Here is a 13,738-nt window from a genome sequence, read left to right on the forward strand (position 1 = left end):
CACGGTTTTATGGCAGGTTTTATTTACTAAGGTGGAAGAGAAAGAGGAAAAGAGAAATAACAGCTATTATTATTAGCTATTATTACTAGCAATTTTCTACATGCTACTGCTGACTTAAATATCTTTGCAAATACGGAAAAATCAAGAAAATTGAACTTTTTAATGCTGGTACAATTTCACCATTATTCATAATACCAAGATATGGAATCAACCTAAGTGTCGATGAGGAATGAGTGAATAAAGAAAATGTAGTACATATACACAATGGAATAGTACACAGCCTTAACAAAGGAAATTCATTTACAACAGGGATGGAACCAGAGAACGTTATGCTAAGGGAAATATGCCAGGCACAGAAAGATAAATACTGTATGATCTCATTTGTGTGTGAAATCTAATAAAGTCTATCTTACAGAAAGGTGATTACCAGAGGCTAGGGAAAGTGGGATGAGGGATGGGGAAAGGGAAAATGTTGATCTAAAGGTACAAAGTATGAGTCAGACTGAAAGAATAAGTTTTAATGATCTCTTACACTACATGGTGACCACAGTTAATATAATAAGCATATTTCAAAATTGCCAAAATTTATTTTCAATGTTCTCACCACAAAGAAATGATAAATTGATGAGGTGATGGATATGTTAACTAGCTTGATTGAAGCATTCTATAATGTATACGTAGATCAAAATATCACACTGTACCCTATAAATACACAAAATTATTTGAAATATATTTGCAAAAAAGAAAATGGAGTTTATCCTACTAAGACCATCAAAAAGCACTTTTCTTCAACTGTGTATTTTTCTCATAAAACTATATTATAATCAGTGGAGGAAAGAGAAAGGAAAGCTTTAATATTTAGTGTCATTTTTGCAAATAAAGAGAATTCAAGAGAATGGAACTTTTTCTTGAAAAGACAATCAGAAAGCACTTTACTTCAATTGTGTACCTTGCTTACTACACAAGATTATAATATAGCGTTCTAAGGGAAAAGAAAACTTTTGCAATGCAATCTGACTGTTTTGTTAACAGTGACTCTAAGCTCTGAGTAAGAAACTCTGGAGACAGGAAGGGCAGCAAGGCAAGGGGAGAGAGAAAAATTGAGACCACTGTGGAAGACTATGCAACTGTTTCCCTTAGCTTTTTGACAAATATCTTAAATGGCACATGTCCAAAACCTAACTCATCTATCACAGTCAAGCCTTTTACTCCAGTATCCCCTATTTCAGGGATGAATTGTGTCAAAATATGTGTGCAAAAATTGTATGCAAAATTGTGTGCAAAAATAAAACTAATCAGGGCCGGACGTGGTGGCTCATGCCTGTAATCCCAGTACTTTGGGAGGCCAAGATGGGTGGATCACCTGAGGTCAGGAGTTCGAGACCAGCCTGGCCAACATGGTGAAACTCTGTCTCTACTAAAAATACAAAATTACCCTGGTGTGGTGGTGGGCACTTATAATCCCAGCTACTTGGAAGGCTGAGGCAGGAGAATTGCTTGAACCCCAGAGGTAGAGGTTGAAGTGAGCCAAGACCGTGCCATTGCGCTCCAGCCTGGGCAACAAGAGCAAAACTCTATCTCAAAAAATAAAAAACAAAATAAATAAAACACATGAGGACTAAAACTTGGATCTGCTAGGTACTGGTACACCTAAACAGATAGCTCAAAAATTATTATTGACAAGAAGCAGGCCAGTGAACACAATGACCCAAAATAAGTTAGTGGCAATGAAGATGAGAGAAGTCTGGTAGAATTATCCCAGGTTATATTTTCTGGTAAAATTATCCCAGGTTATATTTTTAAACAGCTTTATTGAGATATAATTCACATGCCATGCAGTTTACCCATTTAAAGCATACAATTAAGTGATTTTTAGTATGTTCCCAGATATGTGTGACCATCACTATAGTCAATTTGAAATTAGTTTCATCGCATCATGAAAAAACTCTGTACCCATTAGCCATACAGTACCCTCCCACCCCCAACACAAGTTCTTTGTCCCACCCCTCTACTCCCTAAATAACCACTAAACTAATTTCTATCTCAAGAGATGTCTCTATTCTCGACATTTCATACAAATGAATATGTTATAGGAGGCACAAAGAAATTATTTAGGCACATAAGGTAAAGTGAGTCCCCGGTAGAAATCTTTCCTTTTAACAAAACGCAGCTCAAAAATAGCCCCCTTTCTCACCTCAGGCAGTTCAAAGAAATCACTTCTCTTCTAACAACAAGCAGGCAAAGGTTCAGGCTGTAAATCACAGATCAGCAGCTTGGGCACAGAAAGAAGGGGAAAGTCTCCTGGGTAATCACCAAACTTCACACTTACACAATGGGCCCCAGTAAAACAGCGAACTTTAATAAGCACATTCCTTTCCCTTTAGGCACGCTAAGATAGGGAAGCTGAAAGCAAGTTTGTTGAGGGGAGGGAATGCCTGCAGCTGCAAGTAGATATCTGGGAACAGACACAGAAACTCTCCCTCCCAGATAAGCACAATAAAGTTACAGAGACTGAGATTCTGCCTATGTGGGCAGGGAATGGAATGAGAACTGACAAAAAACTCTGTGCCACATAGATAGCGCACCTGGTCTCAATCAAATCGTCTGGCCCTAGGAGGATAAGACATGGACCCCTCTCTGTTCTTCCCTTTTATCTATTAAACTCCTGCTCCAAACTCCTTCTGTGTGTGTGTGTGTGTGTGTGTGTGTGTGTGTGTCTGTGTGTGTGTGTCCACGACCTCAATCTCCTTGGCCATGAGACCAAGAACCTTTGTACTTGCCCCAGACAATGAGGCTGCTTCAAATACACATATAAATATTTGATCCTTGTGATTGGCTTTATTCACTTAGTATGATGGTTTCAAGGAACAATCGTGTTGTACCAGTGTCAGTGCTTCATTCCTTTTTAGGGCTGAATAATATTCCATTGTTTGGATACACCACATTTTGTTTACCCATTTTTCAGTTGATGTATGTTTGGAATAGAAAACTCTGGACCTCTGTGGTGAGGTTCCTCCACCCCTGTCCAAGGAGCATCTTGGTTTGTGGTGAAGACTCTGTAGGTCCTAATTGGACTCCAGGTGGGCTAGTGGATCCCTAACCCCTGTGTAATGCTCTGTGATGTGTAGAAGTGCCCCCATCTCAGCAAGAGGCAGAGGGGAGGGGATACTGAGGCAAGAAAATCTTACCCAGAAATGCCCAACTTCAGGGAAGATAGAGCAGCAAGTATGGGTTTTCCCAAAGGACAGAGAAATCTTCTAGATCAGTTTATACAGGGCTAAGGAAGCATATGTACCTGATGGTACGATTGAGGAAAGAGAGAAACCCTCTCATATTGTTTTATATTGTTTTATACTCAGTACCTATTTTAAGAAAAAACAATGAAGTAAAACCAAAGACAGGCAGCACGGTGCCAGCCCCGGAACCAGGCCTGGGTCTGCCTGGCCTAAACCCAGTAGTTAAAAATGAACTCATGACTTAGAAACAGATGTTCCTGACATTGTATAGAAGAACATTGTGAAACTCCCTGCCATGTTCTGTTTCTCTCTGACTACTAGTGCATGAAATCCCTGTCACATATCCCCTAGATTGCTTAATCAATCACAATCCTTTCATATGAAATCTTTAGTGTTGTGAGCCCTTAAAAGGGACAGAAATTGCGCACTCAGGGAGCTCGGATTTTAAGGCAGTAGCTTGCCCATGCTTCCCGCTGACTAAAGCCCTTCCTTCTACAACTGGGTGTCTGAGAGGTTTTGTCTGCAGCTCGTCCTGCTACACTATGACCTCAAACTCAGCTTGAGCAATTTCCTTAGAAGGGATACTAGTGACTATCTGGAGGCTGTGAGAGTGAATACCTAGCAATTCTTCCACTCAGTATCCTAATGCCTGGAACAGACAGGGCAGGAGAATCATGAACTATCAGAGAGGTGTGGCTGTTGGTGTCCTCTCTTGAGATGGCAGCAGTCAGCATGACCGTGGGCGTCTGAAGAATCTGAAAGTTTTCAGTTTAGGATGTAACAAGTGTCAGGTCTCTGAGTCCAAGCCTGCATGTATACATCCAGATGGCCTAAGGCAAGTGAAGAACCACAAAATAAGTGAAAATGGTCAGCTCCTGCCTTAACTGATGACATTCCACCACTGTGATTTGTTCCTGCCCCATCCTAACTGATCAATTGACCTTGTGAAATTCTTTCCTTGGACAATGAATATCAGAAGCTCCCCACCCAGCATCTTGTAACCCCCGCCCTTGCCTACACGAGAAAAACCCCCTTTGACTGCAATTTTCCACTACCTACCCAAATCCTATAAAAACTGCCCCACCCCTATCTCCCTTTGCTGACCCCTTTTTCGGACTCAGCCTGCCTGCACCTACGTGATTAAAAAAGCTTTATTGCTCACACAAAGCCTGTTTGGTAGCCTCTTTACACGGATGCGCGTGACAACAGGTTTCTGGGTGAAAAAGAGGCAAAGTGTTTTTTTCCTAAAGATTCATGGCAGGTAGAATAATAGATACACACTTGCATACTTTCTGTCATAGAATTTATTTTGTTTGTGCAATTGAAAGCTTTAAGCCATAATGAAAGGAGAAAAAAGGCGATTTTTGTTTTCATTGTTGAATCAAACCAGTTAATGGTAAATTTCTTGGTAATATCCTTTCTCTATCTTATGGTTTTTGATGTTGACATGTAGTTACTGTTGTAAAAGAAATACAGAAAAATAGAAATGTTAAATTTTCATTGTTAATAAAAGTTGTCTACTTTAATAATGCAACTACAGGTATAGCAATTAATTAGTCAAATAAGACACTGCTTGCTATGCTGTTGTATTAATAATTTGTGCCTGATACTCAGGACATTCATAAAGCAAAGTTCCCTATTCATGAATAATGTGTGACAGTCACATTAAAAGTAAATGTTGTAAATTCGCAGTCACATACGTTTCATTAACATGGTCTCTAAATTTACATTGATAAATGGGAATCACCAACAAGAAAACAGAGGGGGAAAGAGCAATGTAAACCTGTGAAAAAACAGAAAAAAGTTCCTATTCATTTCTCTATTATATTATGTATCTGCAGAGGGAGAGAATTTTCAAAAATGCTCAGTGCATTTCCAACAGGTTTCCACATGTGCACATTCAAAACCATACTCATCATTCACTCCCCTCCACTTCCTCACCCCAACCTAAGACAGTTCTTTCCCTGCTATACAGTATATCCTTGGTAAAAGGTTTCACTATCCATTCTGCCAGAAAAGTAGAGGTCTTTGTAGTTCTCTCTTTAATTCTAACTCAAATACATCCATTCAGTAACCAATTCACCAGATTCTGCCTCTGTCATATTCCTGAAAATAGTTTTGTGCTTTTCCTCCTCTCTAATCCTGCCCTCATCACACCTTTCCTGTGCATTCAGTAATCTCTTAGCTGCTTCACCAGTCTGCAGTTCTGACAGAATCTGTTCTCCCTCCTTTATCCCAATGAAATAGGTAAAATGAAAAACATGTCATGCCAGATCTCTCTCTTACAACCTCAAAAATATTTTATGCTCTTGCTCATATAGAAAAACATTTAAAGTCCTTATTGTAGCATACCAGTTACTTGTCTTGGCTCATGTTACCTATTTTTTTTTTTAATATCTCAGTATTCATAGATTTGCAAATGACTTTTAAAAAGCACAAAGAGCCCAAATTCTAGAAACAGGCCTAGTTTTACATTTTAGCCTTGCTGTTTTCCTGCTTTGCATCAATAGTCGTATTATTTAAGCACTTTTTCTTACGTTCTGCATCCAAACTGTCAATGCATTCTGTTGTGTCACCTTCAAAATGTATCCATAAGATTATCCTTACCACTCCTGACTTGAAGTACTATCTTTTCTCTCATGTATTATTGCAGTATTTTCTTTACTTCTACTCTTGCGATCATACAGACAGTTTTCAACAAGTCAGCCTTTTAAAGAGTAAGGCCATGTACCTGGAATCTGAACTATTCAGTAATTCCTTCCTTTCACTCAAAGTAAAACAGAGATGGACTCCAAAAGCTCCAAGACCCTTCATGGTGTTGCTTCTCTGACCTAACCACAATGACAGCCCTCTGACTAACTCTGCTCCAGGTGGACTCACATCTTTGGTATTCTTCAAACATTCCCAACTTATTTTGTATCATATCATTCATGTGCTTGGAAATATATTGCCTAGATATATGCATGAGTAATTCTGCCAATTCCATGCCTCTGTAGGATAGAGTTGATTTACAGCTAGAATGGAAAAGCTCAATCTTTATCTCCAGGAAAGCCTGGGTGTCTGGTTTTGACGTTTTGTTGAGAAAAAGGCATTGGGATTGTTAATGGGCTGTTTAAAATCTACAATAAGGAACCTGGGAGCCCCTTGTTTTTCTGACCCCCAATGCTTGCCTGCACGCTCTCTTGCTACACTGTACCCTTTGCATTTAAATAAAAGCTTTTTGTGAGTTCATCCTTTGAACTCAGGTAACTCCTTTCAGTGATCAAAACTAAGTATTTCACCTCCTTCAGATTACTTGCTTACAAATCACTTGTGCTATATGACCTATTGAGAAAAAAATATGTAAAATTGTTATCCAATTCCTTCTTCAACAGCAACTCTCCCACTCATCCTTGCTGCTATAATCTTTTGTATATGATTAATCATGTTTCAATTTACTATGTCATCAACTTGTATGGCTATTATTTATGGGCTGATAGCCTAACCCTCTATCTCATATTATTGAGGCAAGACTTCAATGAAACCAGAAGCTACTGTTGGCAGAAGGAAGCTGTGAAAAGAGGGAAAAAGGAAAGCAAGATGTTGTATTTACGACTTATGAGTTGGAAGAAATCAGGGAAATGGTAAGCTCTAGGAGAAAATGACTATAGTTGACCGATGGTGGTGGTAGGGAGTTCAGGTAAGACACGCAGCAGGATGGTGAGATTCTGATTGAAGGACATGAGAAGAAGGCAGTAGCCAAGTGCCAGAATCCACAGGTAAGACATGGGCTTCTAATAAAGTTTTTAATGAGGATGTAGAGATTGGTCTAGGCATGAATAAAACATTTACATTGAGGTTACAAGTTATAAAGGTTTTACTTGGTGGCAGATAAGGAAATAGAGACCCATGGACATAATTATTACTCAAACTCTGATACGAAGGGATGGGAGATAAACAATTGGATGAAATCTTGATCTTGCTCTATATTGAATTTTTGAGTTTTTCAATTTACTGCCAGTAATAGACCTAACATCAAACTTTATTATTTTTCTACCCATATGAATTTGAATAGTACATGTGTATGCCTATTTCAAGCCATTTCACGGTAAATAATTAATTGTCTTTCTGCCTTAGAGGGAGTGTATTTAGCGTTTTGCTTAGCATCAACTAGGTCCTCAATCCATGTGTATTCTATTCCTTATCCCTAACCACATATCAGGCTATGTTTTAAGATTGTAAGCTTCTACTCTAGAGTTTGATTGCTTTAAGTTAAACCCCAACAGCAAAACTTACTAAAACTCTATACATATGAGGAATTACTTAAATTATTTACATCCATATTCTTATTTCTAAAATAAGGATAATAATACCCGTGTAGTGTTATTAAGGAAAAACTGTAAGTATAGGGAAACAATCTGTGTAAATCAACTAGATTTACCAATTTCTAAACAAATTAGAATCTTAAATGAAGGAGCAGGAAATATGATTATTCATAAATAATTTAAGAATGTATGTAAAATAATTTGGAAGTCATTTCTTATTACGAAAATATTTTTAATAAATATCTGGCTGATATCAGTTACATTAAAATATTTCCAAATTAGCATAAAGCAGTAATAACATAAAATACTTTAGTCATTGCTTAGCATATGATATTAAAATGTAGAAGCTGTGATGATAAAATATGGGAATAACAGCTTTCTCAAACTAAGGTACTGTTAAAAATTTTTAAATATGGCCGGGCGCGGTGGCTCAAGCCTGTAATCCCAGCACTTTGGGAGGCCGAGACGGGTGGATCACGAGGTCAGGAGATCGAGACCATCCTGGCTAACAGGGTGAAACCCCGTCTCTACTAAAAAATACAAAAAACTAGCCGGGCGAGGTGGCGGGCGCCTGTAGTCCCAGCTACCCGGGAGGCTGAGGCCGGAGAATGGCGTGAACCCGGGAGGCGGAGCTTGCAGTGAGCTGAGATCCGGCCACTGCACTCCAGCCCGGGAGACAGAGCAAGACTCCGTCTCAAAAAAAAAAAAAAAATTTTAAATATGTATGTATTACGAATTATATCACTTACCTCTATGAGTGGTTGCTGTCACTACTGCTGTTACTGTTGCTGCTACTACTGCTGACTTCTGATGTAGAACTGTATAAAAGAGATTAACATTGGTTTTAGGGTTAATAGCCGTTGTAATCTCAACCAAAATCAAGAAGAGTAAAAAAGCTACATTTGTGATAGCTAATTAATAGGTACCGATACCACACTTTGCTTTCCATATACCTCTCAGAGAGCATACATTTTTGTGTTTGGCCTTTATCTAATGTTGGTCTAACATTTTTTACCTTCCACTTACGCTTTTGGCTCAGTGCCAAAATCCCTTCATTTTATTCCATTTAAGACCAATGATGGCAGTTAAAATGAGGAAAGGTAGAAAAATGTAGGAACTCATGAAAAGGCCATTTTTCTGAGGAACAGCATGTCATTTCACAAATAAGGGTGTACTTTTTCCTGAAAACATGAGAGTGACTTTTACAAACATGATATTTAAAGCATACTACTGATTTGAATTTTAAAATTTGAAATTCAAATACAGTTATAGAATAAATACATAAATTTGAATTTTAAAGTATTTTCTGATCTTCTATGAACTGTGCCCCAAAATGCATTATATGTTTATGTCAGCTCAGTACACTTACACATATCTTTGACAATATACAGCCATTGGCAATATGCAATATTATTGACCAATTTAGTCTTAAACTTTTAGTTATATTTAATCTTTATTTACATGATATATTCTACTCTGTCATATTCTAACATATTCCCTTCTATGAATGGCTACATATAACACCTTAACTTAATATTATCTAATAACGTGTTCTTCAGATTAAAAATGGAGCAAAAAAACTGTTTCAAAGTAATTTTATAAAAAATTATTGAGGGTGAATCATAAAAATTAATAAATGATAGTACTTAAATTGAAATAATAAATAAATAGAAAGATATGTGTTCATATGTTCATGAATTAGAACTAATATTGCTTAATTGTCCACACTACCCAAAGTAATCTACAGATTCAATGAAATTTTTATAAAAATATCAATGCTATATTTAATATAAATAAAACTTTATAAAATTCATATGAAACCATAATGTAAACATATATGGAAAAAGTAGAATGGTGGTTACCAGAGGCTAGGGGCATAGCAAAAATGAGATGTGGGTCAAAGGATGCAAAGTTTTAGTTAGATAGGAGGATTAAATGATAAGTATTCGATAGGATTGACATGCTAATTAACTTGATTCAATCATTCCACATTGTATATATACATATCATAACATATCATGACATGTCATAACATCACTTCTTACCTCATAAGTATATACAATTATAAGTTGTCAGTTAAAATTACAACCATTTAAAAGTAAATTTTAAAGCAGAGCTATATAAGCAGTTTCAAAAATAATTTTATGAAAAATTATTGACATGCTTGGGAACTAATTTTAAAGTGAGTTAATGGCACAATTTCTATGGAAAATTTCCACATTATTTGTATAATGTAACATTATTCTACTTTTGACTGTATTAATTAGAGAAATAGATATTTCTCTAATTAATATAAAAGTGAGTATCAAGAGAATTAGAGAGGAATATAAAATCTATGCAAAAATATCTATAGAATTAAATGAAAGAAATAAACCAGACAAGTAAAATATCAATGTAATGAATTAAGCAATCAGTATTGCCACCAAAATATTATGATATTAAATGTAAATAGATTTAGTGACCATCAAAAAAGACAAGGAAACAGTAACTTTAAAATGCATGTACATGCACGCACATACACATACAGGCAGACAATATAATGATATCTTGATTTAAAGTGATTTGTCTAAAGAAAAGTGATTCAGAATGTTTTATATAAGAAATGAATTGCAATGCAAAATTGTTGAAATTCAGCAAATATGCAGCGACCTTAAAGTATGGTAGAGCTCAACTCTTTTAAGGTTCTTCACTATCTCATGTATGAGAAAAAGTTATTTCCGTGCTATTTTGGCTATTGGAAATAATGCTGCTATGAAAATGGATGCGAAAATATCTGTCTGTGTCTCTGCTTTCAATACTTTTGGGTTTACATGTATATGCAAATTGCTGGCTACTGTGGTAATTCTGTGTTTCTTTTTTTGAGGAACCACTAGAGTATTTTCCACAAAGCCTGGATCACTTTACATACCATCAGTTATGTGCAAGACTTTCAATTTTTACACACTCCTTTCAACACAATTTTTAAAAAATTTTTTTATACTAGCCATTTTAGTAGGTTAAAATTGTTATCTCCTTATAGTTTTGACCTGTGTTTTTCTAAAGGTTAGTGATGGTAAATATATTTTCATGTACTCATTAGCCATCTATATACCTTCTTCATGTACTCGTTAGTCATCTATATATCTTCTTTCATGCACTCATTAGTCATCTATATATCTTCTTTCATGTACTCATTAGTCATCTATATACCTTCTTCATGTACTCGTTAGTCATCTATATATCTTCTTTCATGTACTCGTTAGCCATCTATATATCTTCCTTCATGTACTCATTAGTCATCTATATATCTTCTTTGAAGAAATGTCTGTATTCAAGTCCTTGGCCCATTTTTAACAGAGTTTTATTGTTTTGAGCTGTAGGAATTTTTTACATATTCTGGATATTTATCAGATATATAATTTTCAAATGTTTTCTCCCATTTCACACATTTCTTTTTTACTCTGTTGAATGTGTTCTTTAATGCACAATTCTTAATTATTAAACTCCAATTTATCTATTTTTCTTTTGCTTTCTATGGTTTTGGTGTCATATACAAGAAATTATTTTCAAATCTAATGTCATGAAGATTTCCCCCTGTATTTTCTTCTGATATTTTTATAGTTTTAAAACTCACATTTAGATCTTGAATCCATTGTGAGTTTTTTTGTGTGTGTGTGTAGAATACAAGTATGGGTACAACGTCATCCTTTCGCATGCGATTATCCAGTTTTCAAAACACAATTTTTTGAAAAGATTGCCCTTTCTCTATTGAATGATTTTGTCAGTGTTGTTGAAAATTATTACAACATATATGAAAGGATTTATTCCTGGGACCCTTTTTTATTTCTTTGTAAATCTTTCATTTTCTTAATTTGTTTACCAAAGTAATGTATCAGTTTTCAAGAAGGTACAGAAGAGTCTTGAAGACAAATTGTCTTTTAATTTTAGCTATTATTGAATACAAGTGAGAACTCAGATTTTTTGGTACTGTCCATAATGATTTTTAAAAATCAGTACAAGAAGACATTACACAATATGAATCAGACAAATCCAAAGAAACATAAAGCTGGACTCTAATCTGTAATGATAATTATCTTAGTCTGTTTAGGCTGATATTCAAATTTTCATGGACTTGGGGGCCTATAAGCAACAGAATTGTACTTCTCACAGTTCTGGAGCTAGGAAGTCCAAGATACAGGTGCTGGCGACATTATGTGGTCAGGGCCTGCTACCTCATTCATAAATAGCCACCTTCTTGCTATAACCTCACTTGTGGAAAGGGTGAAGAATTTCACTGGGATCTCTTTTACAAGTGCACTAATCTCATCTCATTCATATTGAAACACAGTAAAAATGTAGACTATAAAGTTGATTTTCTATGTGTAAATTTCAATGTAGGATTTTATAAAGCTGGTTTTTGCTACTTTTATTCCTACTTCTCTAAATAATCTGTGATATGATTTTCAAAGTACACAAAATAAGGATAAATGGATCCCAGGTTAAAGATAGCTTCTGCGGGTTATTTTCAGATTAAGTAGACTTCAAGACAAATATGAAGAAATAAATTACAGAGGTAATAAAAGAAGCTGTTCCACGCAAAGACATTAAAATCCAATGAATGCAGCAATTAATGAAGATTCAAGATGGAATGAAAAATACAGTGAAATAAAAAATATGGAAATAAATCCATAATCATGCTTGGAGCTTTTAAAAACTTCTGTCTCAGTATTTGATAGAAGTAGAAAAGAATTAGTTACATCAATTATTCAGAAAGTACAAACCACTCAACTCAGCTAATATGAAATTGATGTGATGAATGGCTCTATATTTATTAAGAAAATAAATGTGTTCTTAAAAATGCAAAGAGAGCATATTTAAAATGTTCTCATGACCAAAATGATAAATATGTGGATGTTGTACATGGTAAATATATGCAATTTTGTCTTTCAATTTAAAAAAGATTTATTAAAAATTCAAAAACTCCCTGAAAAGAAATTTACCACCACAATAGCTTTTACCACAAAAGACAATAGCTTTTTCAAAAAATGCTACTGGAAAACTTGGACATCAATAAATAAAAAAATTACTGTTGTCTTAATATCTCCCATCTTTTATAAAAATAACTCAAAATATATAATGAATCTAAACATAAAATAAATAACTTTATCTTTTAGAAATATCATTGCAAAAAATCTTTAGGACTTAGGACAGGCAGAGAGTTCAATATATTTGACACCAAAAGCATGATCGTAAAATGGAAAAAAAATGCCCTATCAAAATGAAACTTAAAAAATAACTAATCTGAAAAAATAAATTACAGACTTGAAGAACATATATGTGAAGCCACATATTCTCAAAAAACTACTTGTATCTAGAAAATGTAAAATTTCTCAAAATGCAATATTAAAAAAACACAATCCAATTTTAAAAATGGACAAAATATATGAACAGACTTTTCACTGAAGAGAATATACAGATACCAAATAAACACAGTAAACATGTTTAACATCATTACATATTGAGGAAGCACAATTAAAACCACAATAGAGATTAATATACTCCTATTAGAATGTCTTAAAAAATAATGATGCTATCTAATATTAGTGAGAATGCCAAACAATTGGGTCATTCATATATTCTCGGTGGGAATGTCAAATGACACAGCCATTCTAGAAAATGGTTTGGCAGGTCCTTTGAAGTTTAAATAAATAGAAATGTTCTTGGGACCTCAGTTAATAATTAAAGTGAGGGAAGGATTCTTCAAATGTTGACTTTTGGATGAAAATTAAGAGTACAGAAAAGTTTGGTTGACAGTATGATCTAGAGCTGCACTATCCAATATACTAGCCACTAGCCACAAGTGGTTATATAAATTTAAATTAAAGTAAAGTACAGTTGAAATTTCAGTTCCTTGGTTGTACCATCCACATCAGGCACTCAATAGCCACATAGGACAGTAGAGATGTAGACCATTTCTTTGAGAGCAGAAAGCTCTCTTGGAACATAGATCTAGAGACTAACTTAAAATCTATAACCTATCATCAGTACTTCCTCCTGGTGATGAACTGTCTTGCCTACAAGTTGGAGAATATCCAACATCACATTGACAATTATTCAGAGTATTGCAAACCTAAAACCAAAAGCAAATAAAATAAGAGCATTATATATACACAACATGAACATTTAATGAATTATTTGTGACAGTTAATATAAATTATA

General features: G+C 35.0%; 1 long non-coding RNA gene across 1 annotated transcript; it reads right to left on the reverse strand.

The window, feature by feature from the left end:
* Positions 1-4,522: 4,522 nt before the first annotated feature.
* Positions 4,523-13,649, reverse strand: LOC105525146. The gene is made up of 4 exons (XR_001003860.1): positions 13,541-13,649; positions 8,556-8,721; positions 8,290-8,347; positions 4,523-4,692 (listed from the first exon to the last, which is right to left on the reverse strand). It is a non-coding gene; the product is annotated as an uncharacterized LOC105525146 (long non-coding RNA).
* Between the last annotated feature and the right edge of the window lie 89 nt (positions 13,650-13,738).

Source organism: Colobus angolensis, unplaced genomic scaffold (assembly GCF_000951035.1).
Source record: "Colobus angolensis palliatus isolate OR3802 unplaced genomic scaffold, Cang.pa_1.0 Scaffold52, whole genome shotgun sequence".
Taxonomy (NCBI): Eukaryota; Metazoa; Chordata; class Mammalia; order Primates; family Cercopithecidae; genus Colobus; species Colobus angolensis.